General features: G+C 33.3%; 1 protein-coding gene across 1 annotated transcript in view; it reads right to left on the bottom strand.

The window, feature by feature from the left end:
- Positions 1 to 14,114, bottom strand: part of LOC118183653 (fat-like cadherin-related tumor suppressor homolog) — a 1,041,784-nt gene that overhangs the window by 603,551 nt on the left and 424,119 nt on the right. Inside the window, exon 2 of the mRNA XM_085816972.1 lies at positions 13,357 to 13,454. The gene's annotated coding sequence lies outside the window, so the exon portion shown is untranslated. The remainder of the gene's footprint in view (positions 1 to 13,356; positions 13,455 to 14,114) is intronic.

The following is a 14,114-nucleotide window of genomic DNA, read 5'->3' as shown; positions in this document are numbered from 1 at the left end:
AATAGTTTCCTGTTTCAGGTTATCTTCATTATGTAACCAACCTCGAAGATTAAACTTTCCTTCATTCATTATTTCTCGAGATTTTTCGATGAACTGAATCATCTCGGATTCTTTGTCAAAACTGGCAACAACGTTATCTACGTAGAAGCTACGCAAGAGTTTAGCTATTATCTCCGTATCATATGAAGAATTTTTCATGTACTTTTGTAGATGGAATTCTATAACAGCTGCCAAAAGGAAAGAACTACTCTTAACCCCAAATACTACCCTAGTATGACGAAATATTTTCGTTTTCCTTTCTTCCACATCATTCCACCAGAAAAACCGAAGCCAGTCTCTATCTTGAGGCCTTACACTGATCTGTAAGAAAGCCTTTTCAATGTCTGCTATAGCAGCAAACTTGCCTTCCCGAAATCTCAACAAAAGAGATGGAATTAGTTCTATCAAATTTGGTCCACACTTCAAACACTGATTTAGAGAAGGAGACGATTGTTTCCTCGCAGACGCATCAAACACCGGTCGAATTGGTGTTGAGCTATTTTCTTTGATCACCGGTCTATGCGGTAAATAATGTCCATAGTCAACCGCAATATTTTCTTTAACTTCTTCGATCACTCCTAAGTTACACCAGTCATTAAAAACTGCATTGTATGAAGAAAATAAATTTTGAGATAAAAGTTTCTGGGTGGTAGATTGTAGACGTTTCAACGCTAAATCCTTGTGGGTGGAGAGTTGTACATGATTCTCCGCCCACTGAAGTGCGACTTCATAACGCCCTTCTTCGTTTAGAGATACAGAATTTTCGAATTGCAATTTTGCTTGCAAATCCCTTTTCTCTCTAGCCTTTTTTGTAACTGGATCTGTTATTCCGATAACATCAAGCCTCCACAGTTCTGACAACGTGGCATCAGAAATATGTAAAGATAACGAAAGCGTGGAAAAGGAATTTTCTATTTCATAATTGTCACTGTTCGCTTTCCCCATGACTGTCCACCCAAGTCTTGTACTTACAGCAACTAATCTTCCCCAAGGAAGAACTTCGATTTTACCTGTAAATAAATTTGCAGCAACATCTGCCCCTAACAACAAATGAATCTCTTGGGGGTTCTCCTGAAATAATCTGCAATTTTCAAAAACATCACTGACGTAAATTCCTCTTCTTCTAAGTTCCCTAATCCAGTGTATATTTTTGATTTTAGGGACCGAAGAACATATTTTTCTTTCATCCAATACATTGATTTCGCAATTATACCGTTTATCTACGCTACCCAATTTTATTCTATAACGTTTATGTTTTTCCGAAACTTCTATGCCACCGAAAAGTCCGTGGGTTACACTTTGTTCACGTAAGCTTCTTAATTGTAACCTTTCTGCTGCATACCTGCTTATGTATGAGTTTTGACTTCCGGTGTCAATTATCGCTCGAACAAATTGGTTATTCCCTCTTCCATATATGCGAACAACTAAAGTTTGCAAATATACTTCTGAACATCCTGCTTGATTTGAAAGTACTTTATTTTCTATCTGTTTGTCTTTTTTAATTTCCGAAACTTCGACAGAAGGATTTTGTTTATTACACATAATAGTTGCATGTTGTTTTTTACAAATAGAACAAGTTATTTTTGTTCTGCAGTTTTGAGCCAAATGGTGTAATTTTAGGCATTTATAGCAAGCACATTTTCTTTTTAAAATGTCCCTTTTTTCTTGTAATGATAAGCCGGAAACGAAACTACAGTCATGAATCTTGTGGAATTGATTACAGAATACGCAGTTCATATCTTCCTCCCTGCATTCAGATTTTGTAAACAAATCTGTAGCGGTCGGAATCTTTGGTTTATTATGTCTATTTGAGAAACCATATGCGCTTTTCGTTACAGGGGGGAAAGAAGACTGTCGCCGATCGGATACTTTTTGCTGTTGCGAAACCGTTGACCTTGTGCGTTCGCGGGATGAAAGTTCTGCGTGTAAAAATGACATTAAATCTTTTATGTTATAATCTGTGCCAACATTTTGTGTTCTATGAAATTCAAGCGTTAATTCTGAAGGCAATAACTTCAAAATCATCGGACACAGCAAAGCGCTGTAAGATTCCGATACAACATCTAACCCTTCGAGACATCTAATCTGCGTTTGTACTTTATCATACAAGTTACGAAATGTTTTTATGTCATTCGCATTTTTTAATGATTCAATATTCAGCAAATTATTCATGTGCGCATTAATAAGAGTGTCTCTCCTTCCAAAACGGTCGTGTAGGATTTGAATTGCTGAATCATAATGTTTTGGCGATAACGGAAATCCTTGAACGCAGCTAGCAGCTGTTCCTCCTAAATATGCTTTCAGGTAATTAAATTTGTCTACTTTGTTCAATGATTCGTTATTATGTATTGAGGACTCAAAACTATTCCAAAAAGTAAGCCATTGACTACTGTTCCCATAAAATACGGGAATCGAAAGTTTTGGTAATTTAACATTAGGTGTATCTTTTATATTTTGCTGTGTGTTCGGTGCATTTAAGTCATGATTAAGTTCCTTAATCCGTTTCTTAAGCCTGAATTTCCATAACGTTATCTTCTCGCGATATTGTTCTGTAATTTCGAATTCATTTTCGAATTCATCTACACTCAGAATTGGTTCAACTTCCACATCGGCATTAGCTAGTGTTTCGGCTTTAGCATTAAGCTGTTCTAACAATTCTTCGAGCTCATTAATACTACATTCAGATTTATTTAATTCACTTTCGATTTTTTTTAAATAGTTTTGTAACGGCAGTTCTTAAGATACTTCTTTTCTTTTTTAATTTATCTACTTCAGCCATTATCTTTCTTAGATTCAAACACTTACACAAAAAATATACGTCTCATGAAAAACAAATATTTAACTCTTACTTAGAAAACAAAATTATTCTTCTGCTGAATACTTCAAGAACAAGTATTAAAATCTTCAATTTTAATATTCAGCTTTTGAATTCACTTTATTAGAACTTTTCAAAAAAACCTGGCGTCCCTGTTCGGGCGCCATAAAAATGTTGCATCAGGTTCTTCTATTTACAATAAAATTAATGTAAAATTCCTTACCTGCTGCATCTTCAGTGTTCTCGACGCCAGGCTTCTAATAATCACGTTTTCCAGTAAGAGTTTCTATTACAATTAGCAGGCCATCTTGTCTTTTAATTATTTATTGGAATAAAAAGCTAATATACACTATTTACAAGGTAGGTGATAATTATTTTAAAACAGTACATTTTTAACTCTGAGTCTTTACGCTCCTCAAAGCGGTTCCAATCTCGACTGCTTCTCGGAACTTAATTACAGCAAAAGTAAAGGAAGAGATGCCCGCCACCTAGTGGCAAGAATGTGACATCTCCGACAAATCACACAAGATACTGTCTTTGTTTACAAATGATTAACGTAATATCAGATCATTAGAAATCTCGTTTTGTTTTCTTGTATTTTTTATTTATTTATAAGAAATCAGATCTCTTTGCTTTTTTAATTTCCAAGAAATCAGAAGAGGTTATTCAACATGTTTTTAACATGAATGCAACCACGAAACATGGAGGAAAAAAACTACAAGAAGGTCTTTGCGTATAAATTTAATATCTATTTTATTTATTTATTTTATTTTTTATTCCCCCTTCCCAGAGTACAAATTGAGAGCGAAGAAACAAGGCAGGAAATGTTATCAGAGAATTCTGTTATCTGAAAGTAAGCAGCATCTGTTTTCTTAAAACGTTGCTTAATAATTATGAAATCCTGAAAGCCGTCAACTAACTATGCGTTGATGTCCTACTAATGTTGCTGAGAGGACGCATTTATATCTCAGATTATGCTTTTACCAATTTATTTTAAGATCATAAATAATATAAATTTTAAAAACTGTGTTACTCAAACTTTTAAACTTTGCGACCCACATAAATAAAGTTTCTCTAAAAGAAGTCAGGGGAAGAAATAATAAATAAATAAAGTTAAAAAAAAAATCTGAAATCTTTACCGACATTTATAGTGAACCAACGCATAACGCCAAAACGAAATTCATAGTCCTTCTGGGCAAACTGCCACTGAAATGATCCAAATTTTAATAATTATCAAACGATAAACATCATTTGATTTCGGTTTTCAACAAAATTTAATGCACTATAACTTAAAGTTAGTTAAATTTAATGTACTTAACAATCTTGTTTTCGCTTGGGTCTGCGGAAAGTATTGGTGAACTGGATTTTATTGCAACTTTTCACATTCACAAAAACGTTTTCTTCTTTAATTAATTACATTAATTCGAATCCAGTCCTTTCTAATGCTTTTAAAATTATAATACCTTAATTTTACACGTTTAATTACCGTTTAACTGCATTACTACATTCCATTACGCTCGTATTCGCTTTTCTCCGCTTTTTTTTTTTTTTTTTTTTTTTTGACATAAATAGGTCGTCGCTCCTAGCTTTGCAAAAGTTTTTCATTTTATGTAGAAAAGAGTCCTGTGTCTGATCACTGTCGAAATTAACATAGTTTTATTTATAATCTACGACAAAATACGACTGTTAGTTTTGCTTAACTTAAAATTCTACACTGGCGTCTTTCTCTTTCATTTGAACTCATTTATTAACGCACATATAGAATATTTATCGTAAGCTATGAAAAATGTTTGAAATTTTTATAGCATTCGACTTAGTACATCTTCAATACTTAAAAAAAAAATGAGCCCTCAGTAAAGTTTCCCAACTACGACACACTTAACGCCTATAACCTATTCCCATAATTTTCATAAATTCTCGTGGAATACCTGCAAAAGGAAACAACAGCACAATAAATTCAAAAAGGATAAATATGAGAAATTGATGAGATTTTTAATCAAAGCGTATCCATTCTATTACGCTGCAGAAACGAAAATTGCTTAAGAAAAAGAATCGAGGCAATCTGTCACGAAAATGACAAGAAGCACTTAAAAAATAACACTTTTAACTTCATCCTAAATGAAATTTCGCAACGCTCGCAAATGCACGTCAGAAAGCTGACATTTTAAATGCCATTCACTTCGCGCCGCCTGCGCGTCATTCGAAATCCATTAGGCTTTTACCTCTACTGAATTTTCCTCGCCGAATGTAACTAAGTGTGCCAGATGAAGTTTTTTACGAGACAATGAATAATTTAAACATTCTCATGAATTCCTTTTCTCTTTCTTCACTAAACTCAACAGCGGCACAAAAACCTACTACATGCATTCTGGTAAAGTCAGAATTATTTCCTTGGAAATATACGCATCTGTTAAACCTAATTTTACTACTCAAAGAGTTTATTCCTTCTTTTTAAAAGAATGAATTCACCTTTATGCTTACACTGCTAGCACTTTTGAAATTTCATGGTAGGCCCAAAAGTTACATAGAGAAAACACTCACTAATTAACTTTTTAACAGCGTGACAATTAATATAAAAGGTGGTAAAACGTAAATTATTAAAAAATATAAAATAAAATAAATAATAATAATTAATTTTAATCAATCTTTTCATTCTTTCGAGAGTACCATATTTCATTATGAAAACAAATAATCTCGTTACATAGTTTTAAAAAAAATATAAATAATTATCTCCTCCCAGGAGGCAGCCTTCCACCCCCCCCCCAATAAACAAACACGCAATACAGTCTGCTCGCAAAGCTTTGCAAAATAATTTTAAGTAATATATAATTTTGCTGAACACTATTATACTCATTTAGTTCTTCCTTTCAACAGTATAAAATAATTCCCAAACAATTATCCGAAAAATAATATCGGCCGAAATGCCACTGGCCACATGCATTCGCATATAAACGCGGCTCAACTGTTCTTAAATATTTTCTTTTAGAGTTGAAAGTTATGTAGAGTATCGATACTTAAAATACATTCTTTAACGACCCGGCCCTAGATAACGAGAGAGAAAAAGCAGTATCTATTGGTAGTTAGTCCCCGGCCTAAGGGCTTCCGGCACCTGAACAGGCCGGCTATAACAGCATTTAATAGTTTCGCTATTGCTTAAAAACAACTACGGACTATTATCTTTAGAAACCATTCCAAAAAATATTTCACCCATCAGCGACCGAGCGGTAAAATCTCTGACACAGATATTGACGCACGGACAGGCTGCATGGGCTTTCCATTGTTTTCCGCATGTATATTAGGGATACCAGCCAATTTATCTCAGAAAGTCCTTCACCAAGACATCTCTTTCTTATATTACGCAGATAACCCCGCGTACTTTATCGCATTCAAATAACAGCATTTAATAGTTTTGCATTTAATTTGTTTATAGTAAATAGCAAACATTAATTTAACATTTAACCTATTATAAGTGCAAAACTATCACTTTAATAGTTTTGCATTTAATTTTTGGTTTTGCATTGTTTTCTCCATGTATAGCGTGGATACCAGCCAATTTCCCTCAGAAAGTCCTTCACAAAGACATCTCTTATATTACGCAGATAACCACCGCGTACTTTATCGCTATCAAAATCGCTATCGTACTTCCATGGCTTTATCGCTATCGTACTTCCATGGCGTGCAAACTATTACTTTGTAGTCAAATAAATAATATTTGTCGTTAGAAATGCTGTTTATTAATTAACTACAGTGCATTAATAAAAATTATCAATCGGTTATATTGCAAATAATATCAAATAGATATATTATTCAAAATAAAAAGATAATACAAATTTCGGAATGTTACACTGATATGCTTCTATGTACTTGCACAATTCAAAAGATAAATTCAAAGGATAAAATGTTAATATCGTCAAAAATAAATATTATTATTTTTTGTTACAGTTGCATTTCTCCATTAAATAGAGAGTAATAAAACAAAATAAAATAAATAACTACTTCTAACTGCAATTAAATTTGACTGATTAACACCCATAGCATATTTCCTCCAAAATTTATATTTTCGTTGCAGAGAATGACGGAAGTTTCATGCATATAATATATATCTACTAGTATTGCACGATAACGTACTTCTGATAAATAAAGTACTCATAAAATTTGCACAGCAATTTTCATTTCTAAGGAAATTTGAAAATCGTGGAGACGTTTGCCAGACTTACAAAACTTTTATAAATCTATCTGAACAGATTACAGTAAGTCTAAGAACTCTTAGACTAACTTACGGCATGAAATACAAGGTTCGAAGTGCAATTCCCTTTATTATTCTTCCCATGGCAAACATATCCACGTAATTGGAGAAAACTTCATCAAATCCGATTACTAATGAGCTTCAGCGAAAGACTCATCCCCAAAATCAATTACCCAAGATTCCTTTTAAGGACTTTCGCACAGACGGCCCACGAAGAGCGGGAAAATCGAGCCTCTAACAATTTATCGTCTCACTCGATGGCCAGCAAGGAATAAATATATATGTCGAGCCAGCTGGTGGATATAGATTCCGGAGGTTACAAAATTTTACGAAACTGCAGGACTTTATGTTTAAACATAAGCGTATCTTGCAAAATATCCAAGCTTAATTTACATACTTTCAAAATAAAAGGAACCTGCCTTCTGTGCCTAAACGGATATAAATTTTAGCAGTATTTTAGGCAATGATGAAACGCATAACTTCGGAAAATGCAACGATTAAATGTTTTTATAACTAATAAATATTTTATATTCTTTTCTCACGTAACTCGTATTTTTCAAACCAATGTAAAAAATCATTTAAATTTTATCACAGATTAGCTAAACCGTACGCTGGACATACGTACGCTGGAAGTACAAGTTTTTTCTGATGTTTGAAATCTGTCTCTTTTCTATTTTTCGCGTCATATTACACAAACAAAATATTTATCTCTACTTTGACCTAGCAAACTGCCAGTTCTGCAAAATGCTGCCATTGTAACACATATTATTTATCATCCACGCGGCATAAAATAATCTACTTTAAAATAAAGATAGAACATTACTTAATAAACTGGGCAATTTTAATGCAATATACATAAAGGGTATGCTAATTTTTATCAATTATTGAGTTCTATCTATTAAAGTTTCTATCTGGACAGCTTTCGGAAGTTTAATTGCATAATATTAAAAATACATACTTCAATAATTTTTTTCTGAACAGCGGCTGAATTTACACGAGGAGACATACCTCCGAAAAAATATCTCTAGACACCTGCAGCGACATACTTAGGGACATCCAACGAAACTGCATTTGGAAATCACGTGTCCGAAAAGAAATTATGGTTGTTGAATCAGCTTTTCCATATGTACTTCGCATAATAATTTCCGAATAATTTTTCTATAAATAGAAAGTTTTTTTTTTTTTCACTTTGATACATGCGATTTGCTGTTGTAATCTATAGAGAGATGCACTTTTTAAATTTATTTGCTTGCATTAATTAAATCTGCTAGAATATTTTAAGGGGATTAAGGGAGTTACGTTCTTATGTTCTGAGAAGACTGACAAACAAGGAAAGCTTAATTTATCGTCTGTCTGCATTTGAATACATTTCCTATTTTTTATTGCTAATGACTTTTCAACTCTTCGACTAGGTGTAGATAACTCGATTGTTTGGCGCATTTAGCGAGGTGTTACCTTTTGTGTAAATCAATCCGATCAAAATTTCGAAACCAGCTGAGTTATTTTATGATTTTTTCATTGATTGTAAATGCTTTATTTATTTATTTTTAATTAACGGAATTCTGTTATTATAAAATTAATTATAATTTTTACAGGTAACGTATAATAATTTTAAGTTATTGTACTCTTATATGTAAAATGCAATTTTATATTAATTATGTAAATATAATTATTAGATTTTTGCATTATTTATAAAGCGATAAAATTCCTTTTCCTCTGTCAAGCAATTAAAATGTTTATTTTGTTATAAATTTAATTATCAGCAACGTACGATATATTCCGTTACATATGAAGTTATTGATTTATTTTATCTCTTTCACGCAAATAAATAATTAAATACATACATATATATGTGTGCATTACGTTTCACAATTAATTGCTTTTCTTTCCCGCTTCATCAAATTTTCATAATTTGCATTTTTAATCACTGTTGCCTGTTGTTAAGCTATCAGTTTATTATCACTATTATTATTATTACAACTTATTGGGAAAAAATTAAGCTCTGAAAAATGAAGGTATTGAACACTTTATAAAATTATTATGTTTGCTGTGAGACCGATGAAGGTCTCCTATTCTATACAGAACATGTGCTCCTATTCTATACAGAACATGTCATCTGCTCTGACTTCTATTATTGGCTTAGTAGCTCAGCAACTTAAATACAAAATCGCTCCCTAAACGAAATTTTGTCAGGCGACAAGTCTGGGAAGTAGATTTTAGTGCGTTATTGAGCAAGTTTGTCTTCTATAGACGGGCCTTAAGACCGCTGAATTCTGAATGCTGTACCAGGATTCAAAACCCAGTGAACTGCATGGGTTCTCCCGCGGTTTCTCGTGTATAACGAAACGCTGGTCAAACAGAGAAAATCTTACACGAAAGCATCCTTTCTCTTAAGACTCCAAGCTTTATAAATTAACCTACTAAACAATTCAATGGAGGTTTATTACTTAATAACTTCTTACGATACGCATATGAAGTTTTCAAAGCTTTTCTAATTATTCAACTATCAACAGATGCTTCGATGCGATCAATCTGTACCTAACGTGATCAGAAAAACAAATGCTCTGGAATATTTCACGTGATTTACAGTTGATATCAGCAAAATATTTTGAATAGTAATGTCTGGTTACTATAATTAATTAGACAATCAATGAGTACGTACATATTATGCACTACAGTTTGTATACATTGTGCTAATTGTTGAATACTGCTGCCCGGAAAAATGCTGGGATTCAGATTAGTTACATGTTCTATGCTAAGAGAATTCGGTCTGTACTTGTTAGGTCTATGAAAACCGAGAACCAACTCATTTAACAATACTTGTAGGTCTCATTAAACAATCTGTGTGTAAATGAGACGAATTTGCTTTTAATTTCCTTATATTAAATGCACCATTTGTTATCATATTGTTAATAGCAAAATTTTTCTCTTAATACGTTTTCCCACTTATCAGATTCGCAACTTCGTATATGAATGTGTCTAACTGATAGAATTTCGAATGCTTTCAATGGTTATTTCCAGACATAGCTGCAGTATTGCTGTAATCAATTATAAACAAGTGGACAATGCTCTGACAGGCACACGCACTGCAAGCACATTCTTTTGAATATGTTGTAAAAATTTCAAAAAGACCTTTCAGCATTTTGCAAGTATTAAAATTATTTAAATAAAAAATCTCGAATTAAAATAGAAATTAGCAGCTAATGGAGGAAACTGAACTTCCTGAATTAAACTTATGTTCAAGGAAAATTTCAAAAAATTCAGGAGAATTATACTCGCAAAGCGATAGTAAAATCACTACCCTATTCATGCACAGTGACCGAAAGGCATTAAAACATAGATTAATTTCGCGTACTGCACTGGCTTCATTATATTACATGTAACACTTTAACACCTTCTAAACCGCAACTCCTTGAGTTCCTCCATAGCAACATACCCAAACCAGCTCAAGCTATCAACGACATCAGTCCCGGCAATAAACGACTCTTGTTCACTGGTTTAAATTGATCGGGCACTGATCAGCCTCGATGAAAATTTATCCGGTAAGATTACCAAAAAGCTTCCCTTTGGCAACTTTGCAACTGCATGTAGCAGGGGCGTGCCGCATTTGTAAGACTATTGGTACTGGCATATGAACCTTGCGTGCATGTCAGAGCAAGGTTTCTGACCGGAGCTTGCAAGTAATAAGGTAACTGTTAAATGCAGAATTGTGAGTGAAACCTTTGGCATGCATTGTGATGGTATTGCTACTATCCAGTGCATCCTATTTGTGCACTTCTTTTTCTTGGCCGAAGAGAAAAAACTCGTAGACAGTTATCCAGTTCCAATCTGTCACTGCGATATGTAGTTAAAACAGGTCTTGGTAATCACTGTTGAAATGATGAACTTATAATGCACCATACTACTTGCCTTCATGTTGCAGAAATTAATGGTATTCAAACTTTAAACGAGAAGCCCCGTCTCCACAAAACCAGATTTTCTCGAAAGAGGAGACTCTCCATATCTCTCTTCGGTTCTTCGAAAATGTACTTAGATTATCATTTCCACTAAGCTGGTATACAAAGAGAGTGAAGCAATTTTTTTTTTTTTTTTTTTTTTTTTTTTTTTTTAATTTATTGATTCCTATCGGAAACACAAGTTTGACCTAGTTCTCCAGTGAGAAAACTGTTTAAACTCTTTATCACCAAAATTTTCAACGAGCGACGGAAATTTACTGTTTCAAAACTGATTTCATATTCACGTTTTAAAAGCAAGCATGAAAAGAAATATCTACATTTCTCTGAGTTCATTTTGAATGCAAAACTAAAACCGGACAGGGTCACTTCCAAGTTGGCACGGTCTTGCATGCCAAACTCCAACAATACCTCTCATCCACAACTAGTATTCCATTAAATCCTAGAGCAAATGAACTCAAACACTACACAAATCGCTGAAATCGTACGCAATTCATCAACAGACATGACGCCTTGGAGCTAGAATTTCCTTTTGAATGCCGTTCGGCAATACCTCTAGCCATTAGAATTACGAGCATGTCAAACGAATGTAATTGCGTTCCTTCATTAAATATGCGCTCCTGGCAAAGTTATATCAGGAACTCCATCGGCAGCGAAGCAATATGATTACATTACAGATATAACACCGTTAATCAATTTGACAACCCAGACGTTGGGTTTCATCATAGACGTTACTCTTAGAATTCTAAAACGTAATGATGATAAACATTTGCGGTAATCAGAACTTCGTATGATGAGTTATAAGATACAAGGGTTTATATTTACAATGAAATTTCAATTGTCGGTACATTTAATAACCATGAGCAGGGCAGGCGTTCGCACTATAATTATTATCGCTGTAAATTAAGGTAAATAAATAAATGCTTATACACTATATACATTTGTTTTATTTATTTAAGATAACTTTAAATTCTTATGTTTCATAAAATTTCAACGAGTGAAAGTTAGTGTACAGAGAAATACTTTAAACACCTCACGCACAAAATGTTTGTAAATAGCTAAGTGTACGCGCTTAGCGAATCTTCTTACCGATCAATCATTTGCGCTTCAAAACTATAAATTGGACTTTAAGAGAAGATTTACCATTTGGTTCAGAATAGAGTTTTCAGTATTAAGAGCAAAATTTCGAAGTAACTAAATGAAAGCGCTTTGGGTCATAATCTGGTGAAAGAATCAACAGATTTACTTCGCCCAGCACCATATACTATTTCACTATTACCTAAGTTTACTGACAGCTTTTGTCCTTGATGACCCGGCAGATATTTTTTAAACTGAACAGCGATAATTTTTCCATATTTTAGAGTAGTTACTAACGGTAACTTCGTGCTGCTACAATCGTATTTAGCTATTTTTCAACTTTTCACGATGACAATATAGCCCACCAGCGACCGAGCGATAAAATCACTGAACACTGGTAGTTTAGACCGCGTTTGATTCCAGGCGAACGGGCTGGACGCAAAGGCGTTTCCGTGTTTTTCCCGGTGTGTAACGTGTATACGAATCAGTTTCTCTTAGAAAGTTTTCCATAAAAGTATTCCTCCCTTTGGGCAAACAGTCCTAGTTTGCTTTGCGATATTAAACTACACTAAAAAACAAACCAACCACTTTAATAATCAGAACGGGAAACTTCTCCCGCTTTCTTGGCATGTCTTCGTGGTGTGGTGGTCTGCAAGCTAGGCGCGTATTCCAGAGGTCCGCGGTTCGATTAACGGCGAAGGCGCTTGCTCATTTCTCATCTTGCCTACTTCCAAAAATACCTAATGCCTCTACATAGTGGCGCCCAAACTAATAGAGTTTTGAATGATAATTCTCCTCCCCCAGGATTTGGCGATTGGGACCCCTAAAAACCCCAGTCGCCCTTTAAAAGGGGGAGTATATATGATATTTCTCCTGCCTTCGTGATGTGATGTTCTGCACACTGGGGGCGTATTCCAGAGTTCCGCGGTTCGATTCCCAGCGAAGGCTTTTGCTCATTTTTTATCTTGTCTGCTTACAAAAATACCTAATGTCTCTACAGACTAACAGGGATTTTGAAGCAAATATTTTACATAATTATATGTTTTTAATTGGATTCATAGAATCAAAAAGAAAAGAATATTTATCATTACTTGTTACAAAGGACAAGTAAATATTCGATACGTTGGAAAAACGAAACTCAAGGGGCAAAAAAAAAAAATTGCATAAGAATGACGAAAAATAAAATACAATAAAATGACAAACACGTGGAACACAATAAAACTTACTTAACATGCCAGATCAGAATGAGTCTCAGTAAGGTAAATGTTGAATATTTTTCTGAGTACTTTTAAATTCCGCGTTTCTTCACAAAAAGAAAGGACTTCTGAAATAAAAAAAAGAGAAATTATTATTCTAAAATATTTAAGACTGCAAACTCATGATCATTACTCAATTTTCTATTTTAAATCTATAAAATTTAATTAGCTAAATAACAAATAATTCTGTAAATTCACTGTTGAAGAACACAATATAAAAATTAAATTCTAGAACAAATTAAGCTACAGTAGGAATTTTTAATAATGGCAAGAAAAAAGCAGACATATTTTCACTTGATTTAATTGTTCCTTCTATCGTTTTTTCTGTAGAGTCATTATTTAAAAATTAAAGAAAATCATCATTTTAAAATTAATCTCAAAACATAAAAATTGAAGAATTTCATGGAAGGGATAGATTGTGCTATCACTTACAAAGGACCTTTTTTTTTTTTTTTTTTTTTTTTTTTTTTTTTTTTTTTTTTTTTTTTTAAATGTACAGCATTGCAAAAAACAAATAAACATGTTTGGTATTTCATTCTACCTTTTTTTGATTTATTTTAAATAAAATATTAAGAAAGACAGATCAGATTCTGAGCGGGGAGATTTCCATAATTATTATTAATTGACCAAAAATATAGTCCATATTTTAAAAAGAACTTATTGTTTGAAATCAAACATAAAACTATTTTGCTTTAAATGACGCTAATTAATTGTTTGTCTTTTACGCA

Source organism: Stegodyphus dumicola, chromosome 5 (genome assembly GCF_044657685.1).
Source record: "Stegodyphus dumicola isolate Sdum_Otavi_A_Nest chromosome 5, ASM4465768v1".
Classification (NCBI taxonomy): Eukaryota; Metazoa; Arthropoda; class Arachnida; order Araneae; family Eresidae; genus Stegodyphus; species Stegodyphus dumicola.
This window is presented reverse-complemented; position numbering and strand designations above follow the sequence as displayed.